The sequence below is a fragment of the Lissotriton helveticus genome, chromosome 7 (assembly GCF_964261635.1).
Source record: "Lissotriton helveticus chromosome 7, aLisHel1.1, whole genome shotgun sequence".
In the NCBI taxonomy this organism is placed as follows: Eukaryota; Metazoa; Chordata; class Amphibia; order Caudata; family Salamandridae; genus Lissotriton; species Lissotriton helveticus.
The window spans coordinates 70,913,577-70,935,919 of NC_136068.1; positions in this window are offsets into that span (position 1 = coordinate 70,913,577).

Genomic DNA, 22,343 nt, shown 5'->3' on the forward strand with positions numbered 1-22,343 from the left:
TTCCCAAAAACACAAATGACCTGCTGATCAGGTTCAGGTAGGAGAGACTTTGAAGCTTGTGCTTTGCGTAGGCATGGTGAGCAGCTCTATGGGGGTGATCTTGCTAATTTCATGTCTTCACAGATATCAGCTTCCACTACCTGCCCTAAACACAAAGGTGATTATATTGATGGACAAAGTTGATCTACTTCTCGCCAAATCTCTCAAAAACTGAAATTTTTAGGTTTGGAGATCATTCTAGCGACTTTTTCTTCGTCTTGCCGTAGGAACTAGGTACAACGCCAACCCTACTAAAGCGGTGAAAAAGCATGAAGTGTGTTTTGATTCAGAACTCTCTTGTAGTCTTCATATCCGTCTAATGTTACTGAGAATACTCATTATGCTCCAGTTTCCTCATCAACCTCAGCAGACCAGAGAGCAGGTTCTGGGGCGCCAAAGTAGGAGGAATTGAACTCCAGAAAGTGCAAAAACAGGCAGCCAGACTTTGTTACAAAATAAGCTAACCTCACACCCACCTTTAAAGAATGGCAAAATTCTCTGTCGCGTCATCTAAGCTCAGGTACATCACAGCCCAAAATAACTTTGGTCACTGTTTCTGAAATGTCATCCGATGCGCAACCTTAGTTTCAGTAATGCTAATCTACGTTCTTTGGACTGATTGGGCTGGAACACCCAGGGCATTAGTCGAACCACTTGGTAGAAGCCCAGCTGTAGAACAAGGAAGTCTTCTGTGCTTTCCATCATCCAATCTACCTCTGGGATTACCACTACCCCCAGGGCCGGACAGGCCATAGCGGGCACTGGGCGTTTCCCTGGTGGGCATCCAGTGTGGGGACCGATTTTGTTACAGGGATGTTTTTGCAGCATAGCTTCAATATCACCGCCTGTAACAAAATAGCCCGAAACCGGCCCTGGCAAACAGCTCGGCCACAGCCCCAACCCGCCTGGGGGCAGGCCAAACACTTTGCCAGGACCGGTTTTGGTTCCCAGTCCGGCCTTGACTAGCCCACCTCCTTTCCCAAGAAGGGGCAATGCATCTTTATGAACAGATTCCTAAGAATGGACCCTCCATATCTTTAAATGCTGTTTCATCCAAGTGATAGTTTGAACACTGTTGCGGAACACATTCCATCTTTACACCCAATTCATCTCTTTTCAGAACAAATAAGTAAAATAAATAATCATTACTTATTCCTGCCGTATCGTAAGTCCATATACCACATAGGAGTTCTGAACAAAAAGTAAAGTGGCAGTGCAAATTTTATTGATGGTATTTCTCTCAGGAGTTGCAACTCCTGCGGCGGAAAGGGTGGGTCAACACTTCAGGGTCCCCCAAACCCTTCAGAGGGGCCCCTTTCTGCCTAAAACCAATGAATATTTTTGAGATATGGGAGACTCATAGAGCCCTCTCCATCAATTTATGTTTTGCTACTGATTTCTCCTAACACAGCTTTTAGGGAAGGCCACACTGTAATTGATGGCCTGATCCATTTGAGACATACATTACTTATGCTGCTATAAATAGATTTAGATTTGTGACATTTTAACTTTACAAAGAGTGTCTGGGATGACCTTACTTTTTATTCACATGGTTTAGAAGAAGTCAGGCATGATTATAGTTGTGTGGAACTGACAAGGTCTCCATGATTCCTGATAGTACCCAGCCCTCCTACCTGTTCTTCGTCACCTCTGCCGTCATATAGATGGAATGCAGTGGAGATGGTTACTCAAGGATGAGGGAGATTGGGATGAGACGAACACAGTTGCATGGACCGCCTTCTTCAGGTACCCTGGTCCTCGGAGGACATACCTTTAGACATTGTCAAATGGAGTCCTGTTGACTAACTTGAAAGAGAAGCAGACATACAACTCAACACATTTATGGGTCAATAAAGGTTCCCAGAAACTGTGGTACAAAGGAAGTAATAAGGAGATCGCCTTACTGGAACAGCAGAGAGAAACGGGTAAACTTAGAAGGCTTAGGGCGAGGAGGATGATGTGGAGAACAAAATTAAGCTAGGCAGGAGAACTACATTTAAGGATGAATTCAGGCATATGAGGAAGAATAGTGCAAGGGTAAATATTGGAGGAGAAACCGAGCTTGCCTTACTCTGCCACACAAAAATGGACCAAAATGGGGGAAAAACAAACCAAGTGAAGGAGTGCAAGTAAAGTGAATGTACACCAGGCGCATGCCAAACCACCGCAGTTCCTTTTTTTAGCCTGTGTGCCCCGTATGTATTTATTTCAGCTTACTTTGTGACACAATATTGCAACCAGTTGACACAGAAGATGTAGTTGCAATGCACTGCCCCAGTTTCATGTGCCTGTTGACATCTGCATCATTCCACCAGGACTAGCTGAGAATTTTATCTCAGACTAGCTTACCCGTCGCGCGTTGCTGTGATCGCAGAAGAAAGGAAATTTAAGGAAACTTGTTATGATAGCATTCAATTTACATTGTGTCATTTTTATTGAAACTTATTCATTTTAATATGGAAAACATTTCAAAGTGTTTTAATTCTGTTTTTTTATTCGAGTGCTTGTGGATACACAATATTTTTTGTTTTTCCGTCTGGTGCGTAGACGAATAAATCAGACGGTTTTCCAACGCGTGAACTGGCCACATACAGTTGTCCATGTGAGAAGCACGGATTCTCCAAATCTAGTCCACACACTTGCAGCCCTTGTGCTTTGTTGATGGTCATTGCAAAAGCGAGTCGCACCGGAAAGTGTAAACGTTCAGTATTGGAAAGATTATGAAGGCCCTGGGTGGCTGGGGTGCTGATATTTAACAAATTTATTTTGTGCCAGAAACCTTCGCGGAGTGTACTCAACAACTGTTAACAATTTTATTTATTTATTTATTTATTTTTTTTTGCCAGAAACCTTTGCGGGAGTGTACTCAACAACTTTCCAAAGTTTCATGCCGATCGGATGAATGGTGTAGTAATGCATAATGGACAAACGGACATACTTTGGTTTTTATATATATAGAAGATACATTTGCCACTGAGATCGATATATCTTGTTCATAGGAAGGTGAGACAGTTTTGGGGACCTGACAATCTGTTCCCGTCTAGGTAGTTTTAAATAGGGCGATGCCCTAAACACGGCAAGCCCCCCATGCTTGGGCTGGCAGAGTTTGCCTACTAAGTCTTAAATGACCGCCTAAGTCACCCACTCATGCATCATCATCGGTAAGGCTCACATAGTGCGTGTTAAAAAGATTTTTCTTTTTTCAAGCAATTACTGCAATCTGGCTAGAGTGTATAACCTGCTGAGCCAAGGGTCTTGGCAAAAAGCAAATAAAATTGTGGGATAATCTTATCTCATCAAGAAATGTTTAGAACTGTTTGTCTTTGCCACACAAAGGACACTGTAGAATAAAACCTTTAAGCATCACTTGTTCCTTGCCAGGGTTGTATGAATGAAAGTCCCCCTTGCTGTCCTGTTCCTCTTTTTATTTTGTGTTTGAAGTTACCTGTATTTTTTAAAGTTTTTGGCTGAGTTTGAGAGGCCTCTAGTCCAGAGGACCCTACATTACAAATCTGATGCTCTAACCCCGGGCAAGTGGAGATCAAAATCAGCTTTCCCTACCCTACTACTCTTGAGAGGTAAACCCTTACCTGAGGTCCTGGGTGGTGGCAATGTTTCTTCAGTTTTAGGGAGCAGTTGTTGGATCCCGACGTAATGCCTACTGCACCCCATCAAAATTGCGTCCAGTGCTCGCTAGTAATAGTGACACCTTTATATTATTGCTTTTTATTGTGAGCTAATGTCTGTGATGATTATCTGAATTGCAATCACAATGATAAGTGACAACATCACAATGAATGTGGAAAAATAAATGGCTGTGATCACATTTTTTTGTGTTTTATGTTTTATCCAGTTTCTTTGCAATAGCCGGTTCCCTGATGAAGGCAGTAGTGCCGAAACACGTGTAGTTCTCATCTTCCGCTTGCCCTCATCAAGCTATCAACTTCTGCTTGTCCATTCAAATTAATTGAGGACCAATGTATACAACTAAAGAAAGGATACATTAAAGACTATCATGATGATTTTCCTTGTATCATTATTTAATTTATGTATCATTGTTGTCACTTAAAATGGTAATATTTACACTCTTGATTGTGTTTTGAACAAAAAATTATTTAAACAACTGAACAAAAAAAGCTTTAAACTGAAAGAAGCCAAAAAATAAATTAAGAATATATTTTACTTCATTTATGTTGTCCATTATATTTTCATGAATGATCATATAATGTGGTTTCTGCATGTTTTCACCCAGATCATGGTTCGTTAAAATAGAAGCTTGCTATTGGTCTTCTCACATAAAATGTGATCACATTTGGTGCATGTGTTGTTAGAACTACCATTAGACGAGCCTATAAATCTGACTGAAATCTGGAAATGTGATAGATTATTGCTACTCACAAAACAAAAACAGGGACTGTGCATCTCTACTTCGTCTTACCTGTTGCTTTTTTTTTATCCCTTCGACGTATATGGAAGAGGCACGTTCAATTCAATAATATTACTTTATTTGGTCGGATATACGACAATGAAAGCTCAGAAAAAAAGACAATTTATATACAACAGAGTAGAAAAACGGAAGACATTATTAAATATTGAATAAAGTCATAAAATCTCACATCGCCATTTTAAATTCATTATGTGTACGTGTTTCTCAGACTCAGAAATATATAATAAAGGGACAGTAAAAGTACAATTAAACATCAGATCAAAGCAAATCATGAGACCTCACAACGCCAATTTAACTTCATGATGGGTACCTTTTTCTCAGTCTCATGGCCTGAATTATAAAATTTAAGACAGTGAAACCGATCAAAGGGGACTCTATGCGCTGCGAGAAAGTCAGGCCTTTAAGATGCAAGTTAAAAGAGCTCTCTTTAAGGATTGGTCGTACAAATTGGGATCTATAGATTACTTAGAGTGGGCAGAATAATATACAGTGCTTAGTAGTTTGGCAGGAAATCCTGTCACAATGACAAGGAGGCGAACCACGAACCTGTGGTCGGGATTTCCCCTAAAGGATGGATCATGTTCATGCGAAAACGTGTAAGATAAAAACAAGATTGGAGAGTTCTAATCCACAAAAGATAGGGCTCCATGCCAGAGCATGTGGAACGAGCTATACACTGTTGGACTGTTGTCATGTCAATAGTTTTCTCCATTCTTAGCTTTTCCTTGTGTTCGAAGAACTTCGACTTAATCTGCACCTTGATTAGAATGGTAATGTTTCCTGTGTTTTCCCACAGATGTGCCAGAGCCAATTCTAGCAAGGATAACTTGACATGATTTCACCATGGAATGGCCTGTGCATTGCTTTGTTTTAAATAGTCTTCTACAATATCACACATGAATTTCAAATCCGGAGATAACCATATTTTGATCCGAAGCATGATAGGAGCTAGCCTCACCAAATTTTCCAGGAAACCTAGTCCCATTTCATTATATGTGATCAGGCTTGTAATGGACCTGGGAAGTCCTAAAACTTTGGACAGAAATGTATTCTTTACTGTCTGTAAACACGACACTGGAGCTTGTCCTCATACTCCCGCTCCATACATAGTCACTGACAGACACTTGCTTTTATACAACACCACCACTTTCGGGGTTTATGTCCCAATTTTTTTGCAAATCTTTTGAGTGGCTTGCAAGCTGATTCAGTAAATTGGACCTCTGATTCACCAGTCCATCCCAGGTCAGATTAGCCAAAAATAAATTCCCCAGATAGCTAAAAGTAGATGTTTTCATTATTGGCGTTCCTCCCACAAAGAACTTCCTAGAGCGAGTGTTTTTGGGGCCACTAAACAACATTTAAGATTTCTTATGATTGACCTTGAGCTTCAAATTGCCCATAAAGGTATTGAGCCTGTCCAGTAAAATGGGCAGTCGGTTAGTGGTTTGCAATAAATGCACTGCATCGTTCGCGTAAAGTACAGGTATCAAACAATTGTCCACTTTTGGAGAATCTGTGGTTAGGGGCCTTAAACATCCATCAAGTGCATTCACATACAATAAACTTTTATATGGGGCCAAATTACAGCCTTGTCTATCCCCCCCCCCCCCACCCAGAGTAACCGGAATTGGAGCGGTCAGGTCCCCATATGTGCAAAACTAACCCTCATGATAGTGTCCTGATGTAACCTTCTCAAAACCATTAAAAGGGGGGGATCAGCCCCAGCTCGACCCATAATCTCTCACAGTTTATCTCTGTCCATTAAATCAAAGGCAGAGTAGAGTTCCATAAAAGCCGTGTGCATGGCGCTTTTCCTGGCCTTGACATACTTAGATAATATAAGAGACAGGTTGAGTGCTTGCCCTGCGGGGCCGAAGCCTGGTTGAAACGCATATTGGACCTCAGTAAAGAAGGATCTCTCATTTTCCCAGGCTTCCAGTTTACCCAGTATCACTCTCCTAAAAATCTTTGCAGTAGAATCGATGGGAGAGCCTGGCTGGTAATTTGCCAGTTCGTTTTTAACACCCTTCTTATAAATGGGGATTGTCGCCGATTCCTTCCAAAAGTCGACCGGTCTTCTAATGACCAGACCATGGCGCCCAGAGATCAAGGTTAAACTTAAAAGGCTCAACAGGAACCCCATCTGGGCCTGGAGCTTTTGCTGAAGCTGAGCGGACAGTAGCTTTTCGGACTTCCCCAATTGTAATTGAATACTAAGAACGGCCAAATGCTCGCAATTAAATAGTGTCTTGCGAAACCACGAGAGACACCTCACCTGGCTCAGCCGTGAATATTTTCAATAAATAGGAAGCCCAGTCTTGCTCTAGAATAAGACTGACAGTTCCTGAGGGAGTTTTACCAGTAAAAAACATAGACAGTTTACTATCTCCCAGAAAGCCTTGGTGTCTTTAGCAGAGACAGTGCATTCCAGATATTCCCATTCCTGGGTTCTTATCTCTTGTTTTTGTTTTTCAAGCATAACAGTAGAATTCTTCCTCGTGAGCCGCATTCAAGGCTTCTGGCCAAAGCAAAGCCCCAGGAAGTGTAGAGATATTGTTGCCTAGGCACCAGCCTCACGACTGCACCGAGGAAACAGAGCAAGTTCTCTATACCCACCAACCACTCTGAGGAGGGAAAACCAATCTCAGCCCGACAGGTTGTTACATCATGTTATGCTATGGTATGTTATAGTGCTAGGTTATGTTTACTTGTAGAGCAAGCAACTCACCGTAAGGGTATCTGTGAGAAAGTGGCTCTATATATACTGGCCTAGAATGGAGTACAGCGTGTATAGAGTCCACCAACCCCAGAGGTATAACTGAGGTAAAAGTCAGAACTGACCTTACTCTCCAAAGTGGTAGCTTGGTCGTGCAGTAAGGCAGCGCCAGAGGACAGCGTAAAGCATTTGTTGTACACACTCAGTCAGCAAAAGGTTTCACACACTCAAGGACTGAACTCCAGGGGAATTGTTTTCATATCCACAGATATAGTTGTTTTATTTTTAGAACCAACAGTTATAAAAATATACTTTTCTCGTTATGAGTTCTCTCATGTAATTACTTTGCAAAGGAGCATTAAAGTTTGTGCACACAATTAATACAGTATTGACAGTAAGCAACACAGTCCTAAAACACACTATAGCATTGAGCTCAATGAGTTTTCCACATGTAAGTACAGTTGATTACTATACAGATTACTTTAGTAGTCCCAGGACCAGATCCTAGATTCAGTCCTGGGGTCTAAGCTGAAACCAGATTAGCAAAAACGTTTTAGCTACTGTAGTGAATTTTCATAAATATAAAGCTGTTTTAAAAGTTCACACTTAGAAACTTTTCAATGTAAATCTAACAATGTTATTCAATGGAAGAAAATTCAGGTTGCAGGTAAAGTACGATAGCGTTACTTTTGTAATCCAGCACTGGTCTCCTGGGGCCAGCACTGGGGTCTTAACTTAAAACAGGTAGGTAATTGTGTTTCAGTTTATCGTATGATTTTTAAAGAATATTTAAAATTTTCAAAAGTAGACAGAAGAAATTTCATACAAAAGCAGACAGTGGGTTCCTATGGAGAAAATACAGATTACTAGTAGACCCGGTACAGATTACTTTTACTGCTCAGTACTGGGCTGAAAGGTACAGTACTGACTTCTCCCCTGATCACAGGTGAGTATTTCGGAATTCGGAATGCGGATGATTTAATATGAATATTTTCAGTTTTCAAAACTTCACACTTAGAAATTTCATAGAAAAACAGTCAATGGTTTCCTATGGCAGAAAGTTAGATTACTAGCAGACACGGGTGTGATTACTTTTGTGGATCAGTACTGGGCTACAAGGTACAGTACTGGCTTCTCTCCTGATTACAGGTGAGTAATTCGAAATTCGTTATTCGGCTGATTTTAGATTAATATTTTAAAGTTTCAAAACTTCACACAGAAGATTTTTCGAGTCAAGCCAGTCATTGTTATCCTATGGCTGGAAAGTGAGTCATCGGTTTCCAGGTGAGTATTCAACTGGTGAAATTAAGGTTCTGGGCATAGACTCAGGGGTCCCCCAGGGTCAGGTAGGTACAGTTAGTACACCCTCAGTGTCACAGGGGCGGCCGGGTGCAGAGGTAGTTAGGCCCAATGTTATCCAATGAGAGGCAGGGGGCCTTCAGTTGGTGGCTGCTGGCTAGCAGGCCACGTGGCTGTGGGAGCTGGGCTCTTGGACACTTGCTCAGGGCAAATGGGGAAGCAGAATAGGGTACAGGTTGCACTGCCAGGGGCACTCAGGCGGCTGGGTGCAGGGCACTTTTGAGCCGTCGGGAGCTCAATGTTATCCAATGAGGATCTTGAAAAGGGAACAAAGGCTGCAGGCTCGGGGACAGTGGATCTTCAGGAGTGACCAACACTTCGAGGGGTAAGTTGGGATCTTGGAGGATAGGTAGGCCCCCAGGAGTTGGACACAGGGGGCTGTGGGGCGCCGGGTGCAGGGGTGTCTTTTGAGGTCGGGAAATCTTACACCCTGCTGTTCGCGGTCGGAGGGGTCCTTTGTCCTGAATCTGCAGGCGTCGTCAGGGTCGTCGAGGAGGGTCCTTGGGCACTGGATTCCAAGTCAGAATCGCCGGGGGGATGTCCTCAGGGTCTCTCTTGGTTCACTTCAGCACAGGCCAGGCTTGGCAGGTGCAGAGGGTGCAGGGTTCGCGGTTCCGAGCTGATGCCAGGGCTTGTTACTTGCTGTGAGCAGTACCACTGCTCGTGGGAGACCCAGGTAGTCAGAGTCACAAGGCAGTCAGGTCCTCCAGGGTTTTTGAGGTTGCTGACCACTGGAGACGCCGGGGTTTAGCAGGAGCAGGTTCGAGAGTCGACAGGCCGGTAGGGCTGGGGCCAAATCAGTTGGTGTCTTCCTCTTCTTAGCAGCTGCACGGCAGGTCTTCTTGTTTCTTGTTCTTCTTTCTTGTTTCGGTAACTGGATCTGAGGAAGGAAGGTTCAGGGAGCCCCTAAATACTAAATTTATGGGTGTTACAGGTAGGGCAAGTGCAGGGACCAATGGGTCCCTGTCCTGGGGTGAGTACATCCCCTAGCCTGCTCGTAGCTGGGATTGGGCAGGGCTCCCCATCTACAAGATGGCTGGAGCCCGGGGTCGTGCTTCACCTCGCCTCCTCCACCTGAGGGGTGGAGTTGGCAAAGGTTGGCACACCTTCCTTCCTGACGTAGTTTTTCCTGCCAGTCTTCCTGCCAGAGTGGGGGTAGAACGGGTGGGGGCCAGTTGCTGGGTGCAGCAAATGGTCTGGAGAAGCTCACAGAGGCGGCATGCCTTCGAAGCTTCCCCCTGCCCATCCTGGGGAGGAGACCTAGCACCTCCCCCAGGATGTGCATTGTTGCAGGCCCAGGAGAGCGGGGGGGCTCTCCACCCAGGGGTCCAGCAACATGTCTGCTGTGTGGCAGCCTCTGCAGCCACTCAGCCCAGACGTGGATTGTAGGTTAGGTTTCAGGGGGCATCTCTAAGATACCCTCTGTAGTGCATTTTACATTAAATCCCACACTGGCATCAGTGTGGGTTTAATGTGCTGAGAAGTTTGATATCAAACTTGTCAGTGTTCAGTGTAGCCATTATGGTGCTGTGGAGTTCGTAGTGACGACCTCCCAGCACCATATACTCTTAATGGCATCACTTTACTTACAATTCCCAGGAATGGCCCTAGGTACTGTAGGGGCACAAGGCTCATGCACCCGTGCCCACACCACTGGCATAGGGCACCCAGCTAGAGCGGTGGCTGATGTATGCCAGGGCAGTAGGGTTGTGGGCTTGGCACACAGGGATGTGTGCCATGTCGACTCTTTGTTTAGTTCTGCACCTAGACACTCAGCCTGCAAAGGCAGTGTGTGGGCGTCAAGGTAGAGGGCCCCTAAGGGTGGCACAATAAGTGCTGCAGCCCCTAGAGGTCTTCTCTGGTCACAATGCCCTGGGTACCTAGGGTACCATTTACTAGGGGCTGATATGTGGCCAGAGATTCCAATTGGGTTTAGGCTTTAGTATAATATTTAGGAAAGAAACACAGGCCATGGGTACCTGATTGGCAGGGACCCAGGGCACACCTAGGAAAAGTGCATCAGGTATCAGGCAAAAAGTGGGGGAGGGGGTACTGCAACAGGAACTCACTTTCTCACAGTATCCAGGCCTGGTAGTGACAGGGTTGGGACAGCCTAGCTAGGGGCCTAAATAAAGAGCCAGGTCTTTAGTTTCTTGTGGAAGTCAAGGACTGAAGGAACAGCTCAGATGTGCAGAAGGAAGTCGTTTCAGACCTTGCAACCAGGCGCCTGCCGGATCTGGATCTGCTGAGGTTTCTTGCCAAATTGTGTGGAGTTTAAAGTGGCTGTTGAGGTAAAAGGAGCTCAGATTGCATGGGGCTTTGTACGTGTGTGTGACGAGCTTGAAAAATAAAATATACACAGGATTAGTAAAGTGCAGCAAATCACCTGGGAGGCTCTCAAGCCGCTGAATAAGAGGCACTGGGAGATTAAGTAATTTGCCCTAAATCACAGGATGTTGAAGCCGATGCTGGCACTCGAACTTGGTTCCCAACGGCTCTGAAGTTGCCAGCTCAGGCGGTTACCCACATCCTCAGATTACGTATTTTTGGATAGGGAGCCAGCGGTGGTCTTTGGGATGTGAGGTTATGTGTATGTGAGGTGTGAGTCTTGCTGCTGCATTTGGATGACCTGTGCAGTGATGCCGACATAGAGTGTGTTGCTGTAATCCTGTTTGGTGGTGATACGAGCCTGAGTGACGGTTCCTCGTGTGTTGAACAGGATCCATATGAAGATTTTTTTAAGGATGTTAAGGATATGGAAGCACAAGGAGGCAACTGTGTAGATTTAGCTGGTCATCGAGCATCAGCCATCTACCACTATTCCTAGGTTTCTGGCTTGATTTGTCTGATTGGGTGCTGGACGGAGGTTAGCTGGCAACCAGGAAGCATTCCATAATGAAGTATCCTTGCCAAAGTGAACCAGTTCCGTCTTGTCTATGTTGAGTTTGAGACAGTTAATCTTTATCCAGCTGGTGACCTCGGATATGTAGATTGTAATTGTATTTATGTAGCACTTACTGCCTCTGATGAGTCGATGAAGCTCTTTTCGGTGAGTAGCATGCTACACCAGAACCCAAAAGGATTATTCATGGATTAGTATAGGGAAATATGAGTTAATTTGAGCAATAGATATGTGAGTCTGTTAGTTCGATTGAATAGGATAATGGAGGGATAGGAGAAGGAAGGGTTTAGAACGTGTTTTTCTGGGAGATCATAGTAGTAAGATGAGGTTTGGGATGAGTAAAAGGGAGCGATGGAGGAGGGAAGAGTCTTCAGAAAGGGATTAGAGAGATCATAGTAGTAAAAGACGTTTGGGATGAGTCAAGGAGGGGTACACAAGGGAAGGATTTGGAAAGGGTTTTGGAATGACATTTGGGGTGAGCCAAGAGGGATATAGGAGGAAATAGTCTAGAAAGGGTTATTTTGGAGATGATAGTAGTAGAACGAGGTTTGGGATGAGTCAGAGAGGAGGTAGAGGATATATTGAGAGGGGTATAGGGTGAGGCAGAGTAGTGCATTGGAGAGAGTTAAAGGTTTTCATTTTTTCTCTTTCAATATGTGTACGCCTCATGTATAATCAAAGGGGCAGCAGGGCACACCAGCATCAATTAGAGATGGGCATACATCAGACACACACAACCACACCACAGGACTGCAACATGCAGAAAATTAAAACACAACTGCAGCGCCAGCTCGACACACATCTATTAGCACAGACTGCAAGGAAGTGCTGCAGGCTGCAACACAACAACTGCACCACAGTCACAGACAAACAGCACAACACACATTGACTGGCAAACATAACAACATGGACAAAAATATACAGCGGCAGATGTTGCGTTATGCCTCCTTTGACGAACACAACAATATGCTATATTTATAAATACAGTAAAGCTAGAACTCTGTTCATAATTATTGCTAATCTGAGCCATGTTTAACCCCTTCCATGCTGGCCCGTTTCCGCCGCTGTGTGGTAAACAAAAGAACAGGGTGGGGCCGTGACGAACCCCAGCCGTCATCCGCACACGAGCGCCGCGCAGCGTGACGGCTGGGGTTCGTCACCAGCATGGACGGGGTTAAGAAAGGCTGTTTACATTAACAGTACATCAATATTGGTCAAATAATTGATACAATTTAAAACTAAATGCTCCTCACCTTGATTTTCTATTAGTTTACTAACAGAGGAACTTTTAAAGCACATTTAACCCGAAGACACCTTTCAAATAGCATTAGTTTCTAATGCAGAGTGGTGGTGGGGGTTGGGCCTGATATTTAAAGCAGATTTAAACTTTACACACACGCACCTGTGCCAGAATCGCACACTGGCAGCAACGCACATTATTCTCCATATCTTCGATAGTCCTCAGACCCCTATCTGCCTAAACGCTGGCATGGAGCAATCCACAGATTTGTCCAACACACAATGTTGAAATTATGCACAGTACTGTTTACTTTTCACGGTGCACCATAAGGCACTCCTTTTCTTGATTCCGACAGCGTTGCAATAATACACATTTTCTTTCTTTTTTTAACCACTTATTTTTCACGGGGAACATCCTTTACAACGCGGATGTTACACCGCAGTTCCCTTCCGACGCAACTTTTACAACGAAAGTTGTAACAACAAATTGCGCTGGGGGGCGCTCCAGGATAGTAAATAGTTTAATTTACTATCCAACTCCTTCCCTACTATCCATGGGGACTGGAGTTGGAATAGTAAATTAAACTATATAGTGTATAAAAATGTATATATATACAAAAAATGATAAAATGTATACATATATGTAAAAAAACTAATGTAAAAAATGAAACGAGAAGCATAATAAGAGAAAAATTCACTTTTTCTACAAATAATTGGTTGACTAAAATAAGTTGAAGCAAAATAGAGTGATATTGAGATTAACTCTTGAATTATTGGTTAGAAAACCTAAGATAGTTAATTCATGGTATCTGTCTTAAAAAAGATTTAGATAATTAGTACCATAGGTATCACTCTGTAAAAGTCTAGTTTGTAATCCCGGGTGCCTATATGGTCTAACGGGTGCCCCCTTGATAGTAGCGGGATATAAGCTTTGAACAGCATTAGCTCTGTAGGGAAGCAGGGAGATCACTCGGTAGTTATCCATTGTCTTAGGTTCTGCTGAGGGTTTTTTTCTGAAGGGGGGTATGATTGCATGTTTCCAGGCATCCTGGCGGTGATAGGAGTGGCTAAATATTGGGGTCAGCTCAGAGCTGATGGGGTCCAGGCCTCAAGCGAAGATGAAGTGAAGCCAGGGATCTGATAGTGCACCCACGTCAACAATGTAGGCATGTTTGATATCTCATGCATATATTGCCAGTGGAGCTGTATCACGCATGCTTGTTGTTAGAAATGGAGGTTTCTGGTTGGCAGGGGTATGCACTCTGTACAAACAGGAGCTACAATCCTAGTCATGGAAAGTCAGACACACACCCTAAATTAACCGGTGCTCACCCTCTGGTAGCTTGGCACAGAGCAGTCAGGCTTAACTTAGGAGGAAATGTGTAAAGCATGTGTGCAACACTTTAATTACAGTAACACAGTCAAAACACCACAAAAAGACTCCACACCAGTTTAGAAAAATAGAGAATATTTATCTGACTACAACAAGACCTAAAGGACAAATATAAAATCAGTAGAAGTCGAGATATGCTTGCGTGCCGCGGTTTGGAAGGATAGGGGCTTCTGGCTGGTAGGGAAAGCCAGGGGTGAAGTCCATGAAAAGGTCAGCAGGCGGTGTAGGCAGTGGGTCTTACCTTCACTGCCTGACTGCTGCCTGACCGCCGGCTATGCCACACCCTCAGAGTTCTGCTAACACAGCAGTGATATTAATTTTTAAGGATTAAAACCAAAAACAGTGCTTAGAAATCAATTGAGCTCAAAAGATTACTTGAGGTCGCAAGGGACAGGTACAAATCCAAAGTTCAGGCAGACCGTGATGGAGGGCATGTCGGCTACACGACCCAGATAGGTCATGCTGACAAAGTACCTTGGAGGAAGCAAGGGTCGACGTTGAAGATTTGATACGAGGAGTTGAGAAGGTGCTGTGTCGCCGCCTCCCATGTGGATGGAGACGAAGTGTCGGTGCTGATCCGTGCAGTTGATGAAGGCTTCTGCATCAACCCCCTTTATGATGCAAGCACTGCATCATCGCCGCACTGTTCATTGAGGAGGTGTCGTTGGCGTCAAACCTAGTGGTCGGGACGCGTGTCACCGTCGAGCCATGCCGGATGTCCTTGGCTCAGCACTGTGTCACCGTCAAAGGGTACTGAGTCGGTTCTGATTGGCACATAGTTGTAACTGGGTCAGTTTTAAATCAAAACAGCTGCAGAACCCACTTCTGAGGCCCAGCACTGAAGGGGGCCTTTAGTGACGGGTAGGACTCACAGATGGCAGAGTCCAGCAGCACCAGCAGAATTGCAAGAAGTCATTTATGACCCTGAGACATCAGAGAACAGGATGCATGCTAACAAGCCCTTGGAGAAACTTGGGTTCAAGGATGTAGAGGGCAGGTCCAGTACCTCTCACTCCAAGGCATGAAGCAGCAGGCACCAAGCCAACATAGCAGAGCAGGTAGCAAAGTGGCAGTCCCTCCTACAGCACAGCAACTCTTCTTCCAGACATAATGTCCAGCAAAGTTCTGATTTGGTGGTGGCAGGGGCCCAGAACCTATAACTCAAATGTGCCTTTGAAGTAGGGGAGACATCAAAGAGGCCTTTCAATAACTCAAGGTCCCTGAATTTCCTGGCCTGGCTCCAGACTCACTACAGTGGGGTATGCAGTCCTTTGTGTGGGGATGGGCACAGCCCTATTCAGATGCAAGCGTTGGCTCCTCCCTCCAAATCTGCCTCAGGAAGGCCCATAAGCCTGGTGATGGACCATCAGGATCCAAATGTCACACCCCTTCTCCCTTTATGTGACTCTCCAGAGGGACTGCACAAAGCCCAGCTGTCACCCAACCCAAATGTATATTCAGAGACAGGCTGAGGGACAGAATGGTTAAAGTAGGAAAATAACAACTTTCTAAAAGTTACATTTTCAGACTTACAATTTAAAATCTGACTTCACCATAAGTTGCGATCTTAAACCAAACTCCAAATTCTCTGCTCCCAATTGGATATTGCACTTAAAAGATGTTTAAGGCAATTCCAATGTTATCATATGGGATAGTTAGACCTTGCAGGAGTGAAAAACGAATTAAAGAGTATTTCACTACCAGGACACATAAAACTTAAAAGTACACATCTTACTTTTTAAATACACTGCACCCTGCCCATTGGGCTACCTAGAGCCTACCTCATCTGTGACTTACATATGATAAAAGAGAAGGTTTGGGCTTGGCAAGTTGGTTGACTTGCCAGGTCAAAATGGAAGTTTAAAACTGCACACACAGGCTCTGCAGTGGCTGGCCTGAGAAATTTTGAAAGGGCTAATGAGTGGGTGGCACAATCAGTGCTGCAGGCCCACTAGGTGCATTTAGTTTACAGGCCCTGGGCACATATAGTGCACTTGACTAGGGACTTATAAGTCTATTCAAATGCCAACTGTGGATAAGCAGGTGTTACCACGTTTAGAGTGTTGCGCATATGCTGGATAGCAGTGGTAAAGTGCCCAGAATCCTAAAGCCAGCAAAAAAAGTCAGAAAAAAGGAAGGCAAAAAGTTTGGAAGTGACCTGGCAGAAAGGGCCAGGTCCAACACCTCCCTCCAGCCCAAAGCCGGGATAGACTAATCAATTACTTTATTTTTTATTTTTATTTTATTCATTGATTTCAAGGTAAAGCATACAATCAAGAGGACTAATCAATTACTTGATGGAATCCCCTGCTTAGGGTGATAGAACATGGCAAATGGCCCAGTACTGCAGGGGCACGTGCCAGTTTTACGCCTCTCTGAACCCAGTTGGATCTCTCTATCTATACTCTCCGGCTCCACTAATATGACCCATGGGGAACCCTTTTTGCTCACCTGTGGACCCCATCTGTTCAGCCCCTAAGCTTACTTTGCTCAGAGGTGCATCCCAGTAGGCAGACAGTAACATCATGGCCAAAAGTGTGATGTGACCCATTCCACCCCTTTGACTCTGACTTCTGTTGCCAACCCAGGGAAAATTATGACCACAAGGATAATAACCAACAGAGGCCACTGACAGCTTTCAGTGTTAAGAGCCATGCCCCAGGCCATCCAGGGTTCTCTGATGTCTGTGGTTCCAAACGTGAGGGGCAGTAGCCTCAGGTGCCCTGCACTCTTTTTCCACTTTACTTCCCACCAGTTCAGGGGTGGTATCCTGAGACTGGTCACTCACCTCAGGATCTGCACCATGAGGCTGACACTAGCTAATGGGAAAAGGGGCGGAGCCTACACTCCACTTCAGAAAGTGTATAGATTACAAAAAGCCTCGCAGAACGAGCAGCGCGTAAGCATAGGGCCAGATGTAAGAAGAGTGGATTGGCTAAAGGTGTTTGCAATTTGTCTACTGACTTTTAGTGAATCTAAATGTATTTGCAAACTGACCCACGTGCTAATAGGTCAGCTGCAAAATACCATATATTAGTGGATCGCAATTTGACCCACCTCATGAATATTAATGAAGGAGGTCGCAAATTGGAACCCACGACGATTCTTTGGTGTCTGCCAACCACCATTTCTGTGATTACTTTAAAATAATCGATCATTGTATTTTTAATGCAATGCGTTTCCCCTAGAGAACAACAGGATGCATTTAAATTTTTTTTTAAAAAGTAATTTTTTTTAAGACTAGGCAGTGGATCACTGCCTACTCCTAAAAGGTGTTTTTGTTATCATTCACAAAGAAGAAGGTGCCCCATTGGGACCCCTTCCTGTTTGCAACTGAGTTATCACTACCTTTAGTAGTCAGTAAAATGCTAATGTTTTGTGACCGGAATTCGGTCACAAAACATTAATATATCCCATTGAAAAACACAATTTCGAAGGGATGCCATCACCATGCCCCTTCCAAATAGCAGTTTTGTATTTACTCACAAACCCAAATTGCGATTTGGTAACATGTTATGGAGTCATTATTTGTATTTTGTGCAAACCAAAAGGTATTTTTTCAGCTTAGAAGACCCTGATTTTGCAAATTAGAACCTTTGCGACCATAAAATCCCATCTTACATCTGGCCCACAGTCTCAAGCCCTTGGGGGTAGGTTCTACCAACAGCGGAGTAAATGGCTGTGCAATTCTGGGTGTCAGTAAGTGTGATGCGTGACTGCTAAGGCAGATCTGGTAGTCAGTATGTGTTATGTGTGACTGCGTAGACAGGTGGGGTTGTCAGTATGTGCGACTCCATGGGCAGGGCTAGTTGTCATTATGTGTGATGTGTGACTGTGTGGACAGTTCTGGTGTTCAGAATGTGTTATGCATGACTGCATAGGCAGGTTGGGTTGTCAGTATGTGTGACTGCGTGGGCAGGTGTGGTCGTCAGTAGGTAGCATGTGTGACTGTATGGGCAGGTCTCACCCCAACATGTGTTATGCGTGACTGCTTAGGTCTGGTTTTCTGTATGTGTTACATGTGGCAGCTTGGACAGGTGTGGTTGTCAGTGTGTGTGTCATGTTACAGCTGGGACAGGTCTAATCTTCAGTATATGTGATGTGTGACTGCTTGAACAGGTGTGGTTGTTAGTATCAGTGATGTGTCACAGGGTGGATAGGTCTTCTCAGTATGTGTGATGGATGACTACATGGGCAGCCCTGGTTGTCAGTATGAGTGAAAACTGATACAGTTGACAGGTCTTAGCATGTGTGATGTGTGAATGCTTGGGCGGGTGTGGCTATCTGCATGTTTGATAGTTGTCCATACGTGTTACATGTGCCAGCTTGGACTGGTGTGCTTGTCAGTATGTGTTGTGTTACTGAGTAGGCAAGTGGAGTCATCAGTATGTGTTATACCTGACTCTTTGGACAGGTCTGGTTGTCATTATGTGTGATGTGTGACTGTTCTCAGGACTGGTCATCAGTGTGCGTGATGTGTGGGCAGGTTTGGTCAGTGTATGTTAGGTCTGACTACTTGGATACATCTGTTTGTGAGGATGTGTGATTGCTTGGACAGGTCTGCTTGTCAGTATGAGTGATGTGTGATTGTGTTGTCAGTATGTATGATGCATAACTGTGGGAATGTCTGGTCATCAGTATGTGTGATGTGTGACTGTGTAGGCAGGTCTGACTATCTGTATGCAAGTTTTTAATTATTTACAAAATATGTAGGGAAAGGGAATCCTTAATTTCCTAATTTTGTTAATCCTTAATTTTCCTGATTTTGTTCTACCCTGTCCCTTTTCTGCCTCACAAGGGGGACTTTCTTTTGATTTGGAGCCTGATGGGTATATGCCAACCAGAAGAAATGGATTCCGGCACACCTTCACTACTGAGAAGCCACTACATGAAAATGACTACTTCAAGGAATGAAGTAATCACAAAGTTAATGTCCCAGGCAAGGTTTAGGGTAAGCGGTATTGTTAGATATAGGATTAAGTTTCCAGTACAAACAAAAGAGTGGCATCAAGCGAAATAAAAGGAAAAATTGCAACATCATACCAGTATTTCAGCTTAACTGATTTAGCATAAGAAGAAGACAGAAAATATCAATAGGTGGCATTCTGTAGTCCCCTCACACTGTAATGGAACAACAAAGATGCTTTTCCAGTACAAAAGGAGCTGCTTCCCAGGAGTTACAGCAGCTGTCTGGCTTTACAAGGTGTCCTTGCTTCTAAGAAACATCAATCTTTCATCCCCAGAAGTTCCTTTCTCACTATCTCTCATTCGCGTCTGGTTTATACAACTTGTGGGGCCCTTCTGTTGAATGTTATCACAGATAATAATCAACATGTTACCTCCTAGTGAATATCACAGAGAACAAAAATCAATGTGCCATTTCACCTACTTACTGGCTCTGCAGCATATTGTTGACTATTGAAATGCAGATATGAACAGAGGCACGGATCAACATTAAACAATATGAAGCAGTGATATACCCTGCAGCTGTGCATAGCAAGTAAATGACTAAAGTAACAAATCATACTAAAGCAAACATAAAACTAGCTGTACAAACCAAACAAGGTTAAATGCAACGTGCGGTTATAACTGCAAATATTCTTCGCGGAAGCGGGCAGAATACTATGAGAGTGGATCACCATCAGGGGGAGACGATAATTTACACAAATTCCTCCATGGAGCCGCCCCTGTCTGGAATGACTATCCTGTAGAACTGCCACACTAGTAGTTGACACTTTTATAAACCTGCCTGTTCGAATGAGCTTGCACATGCCGATGGCCAACCATTAAAAGACTTAAATTCCATCCTGGTACAAACACTTGGAATTTGCTTAGATTATGCACAGATTTTAAACATATCACATTTCTTTATAGATGAGCCTAATATTTCTGCCTTCATGAGCCACTTGGAGGGACAGAAGAACTAGACACTCGGAGGGACAGAACAACTAGATTGGCTAAAAAATCAACTAATCCGAGATGACACCATTCGTTTCCTATTTAAAGCTTTACTGATAATGAAGGTGGTTGCATTAACCACTATTAACTTCATGGTTTTAACACTGTCAATCTTCTCTTGACAATTAATTATTTTTATTGTGTTTTATGTTTTACTGTGATAAAGAGATTGTTATGGTTTAGTTAAATAAACAATACATATTTTATATGGAATAATAATTGAAATGGGATTTTAAAGCAAAGATTATATCAAGGGGTAACGTTGAGATTTTGATTAGACTTAAGCGTTATATCAAGGGGTAAATTTGGGATTTGGATTAGGTTTTAGAATATATCAAGGGGTAAAGTTGGGATTTGGATTAGGCGTTAGAATATATCAAGGGGTAAAGTTGGGATTTGGATTAGGCGTTAGAATATATCAAGGGGTAAAATTGAGATTTGGATTAGGTTTTAGATTATATCAAGGAGTAAAGTTGGGATTCGGATTAGGCTTTAGAATATATCAAGGGGCAATGTTGAGGTATGGATTAGGCTTTAGAATATATCAAGGGGTAATGTTGAGATTTGGATTAGGTTTTAGATTATATCAAGGGGTAAAAATTGGGATTTGGATTAGTTTTTAGATTTTATTAAGGGGTAGAGTTGGGATTTGGATTAGGCTTTAGATTATATCAAGGGGTAAAGTTGGCGTTTGTGTTATGTTTTAGATTATATCATGGGGTAAAGTTGGGATTTGGATTAGGCTTTTGATTATATCATGGGGTAAAATTGGGATTTGGATTAGGCTTTAGCTGCAAATTGGTTAAGTATTAGATTATCGTTAGGCTTGGTGTAAGGGCAAAGGTTATTAAAAGATTTAGGCTTGGGGTTATATTTAGGGCCAAATTTAAATTTTATGGTTTAGTGTCAGGTTTAAGGTTAGTATACTTAGCTTATGCAGTTTAGTGGTATTTTTGGTGGAGGTGTTCTCAATACTGGTAATTTTGATTTCGTAGATGTGATGCTTTGGTATCCTGACATACACACTGTTCTTCACAACTCTGATGGGCAGGGAGTACATTCCAGAATGAGGAGTCTTGAGTGTGAAGTGATCTGCTGGTTCGTTTCTGTCTGGATGGTTGAAGGGTGAGCATGTTCCTTGTGCCTGACATGAAGCATCTGGATGCTTGCTGTGGCAGAAAGTCTAGGGTGCTGCCATGCAGTCTCTTGTGCATTTGGCATAGAGCTGTGGCCTTAAATGCACATGTGCTTTGGAGGATCCTTGTGTTCCTGCACAAGTAAAGTGAGTACTTAGTTTGACAAAAGAGTGAAAGAAAGGAAGCCTCTATACAACTCGATTGTTGTTACCAAAGCAATTCTGGGTCTCTGGTTCCTGGGTCATCACCTTCTCTATTCTTTATGCCCTGATCAAGCATTTTCATTGCTCCTCTACTGTCATTCTGCCTTAAGGAACGCTTGAGTGGATGTTGGACCTTTACACCAGATTCCTACTCACTTACTCTCAGAGACCTCCACTTCTGAAATAAGATCTGTCAACCACTTAAACCAGGATAGCAGCAGTATTGCCCCTACACCTCGGCCTGGTAGATTCCTAAATCCTATTTCAGTTTAAAGTAGGTTTTTGGTGTTGATTATGTGGACATGATGGCCAGTGCATTGCATTTCCAGGATCTCAGCTATGACGGCCATGTAGCTGTAGAAAAATGTCATCAATAGATCTGCTCCTGGTTATGTTACCACAGTGGAGGAAAGAGGTTCTTGATATGAGGGATACATGCTTCACACACTCGAACAGTTTAGAAAGGAGACTTGGCAGTTTGTTTAATTCTGGTGAACAAACAAAGCATTTGATTTGTGAGATATGATATATGGTATCAAATGCTGCTGACAGAGATCAGACTGAAAGTTACTGAAGAGGTTCTGACCTCCAAGATGGACAAAGGGTTGAGGGTGTGCTACAGTTGCAGCACTGTAATTCTTAGTAGGCCCGGGATGGGTCTAAATGTATTTAAATGTTTGAGGATTAGTGTTTGTGGGTCCAGTGCTCTCCATGCCACTGGAGTCAAGCAAGCCTGGCCGGTGAGGGGGGAAATCTCGAAACTGGTCCCAGGATGCTTGTTTTCAGTCCAGGGAGGACCTGGCATGGCAGTTGGGGCTGGACTGATCCCATGAGGAGCAGGATCAAGACTGATTTGCGCATGTCTGGGTTTAAACTGGAATGGCATAGTGAGCAAAAAACAATGGATTTAGGCCCAGATCTCTGTACAGGGGTGAAGGTTTGACATTGATA